This window comes from Beta vulgaris, chromosome 5 (genome assembly GCF_026745355.1).
Source record: "Beta vulgaris subsp. vulgaris cultivar EL10 chromosome 5, EL10.2, whole genome shotgun sequence".
NCBI lineage: Eukaryota > Viridiplantae > Streptophyta > Magnoliopsida > Caryophyllales > Amaranthaceae > Beta > Beta vulgaris.
Window position 1 is genome coordinate 55071692 of NC_079206.1, and position 876 is coordinate 55072567.

The following is an 876-nucleotide window of genomic DNA, read 5'->3' on the forward strand; positions in this document are numbered from 1 at the left end:
TATATATATATATATATATATATATGTATACATATATATACATACATATACATATATATATATATATGTATATGTATGTATATATATGTATACATATATATATATATATATATATATATGTATATATGTATACATATATGTATGTATGTATACATATATGTATGTATGTATACATATATGTATGTATGTATACATATATGTATGTATGTATACATATATGTATGTATGTATACATATATGTATGTATGTATACATATATGTATGTATGTATACATATATGTATGTATGTATACATATATGTATGTATGTATACACATATGTATGTATGTATACACATATGTATGTATGTATACACATATATATGTATATACATACATATATGTATGTGTATACATACATATATGTATGTATATACATATATATGTATGTATATACATATATATGTACATATATACATATATATATACATATATATGTATATATGTATATATACATGTACATATATATATATATATATATATATATACATATATATATATATACATATATATATATATACATATATATATATACATATATATATATATACATATATATATATATACATATATATATATATATTATACATATATTATATACATATATATATACATATATATATACATATATATATACATATATATATACATATATATATACATATATAACAGTTTCCCATCTCATCCAATACACTTTCAATAAATTACCACAGAAACATAAAACTTTATGAAGTATTATAAATAGTAGTCATTCTTTTTTATAAAGGTAAGAAAAAACAAGGTAATGAGACCCTCCTCACGAAGGAAACTCCTACCTTACCGTTTACAAGGGTGGAAG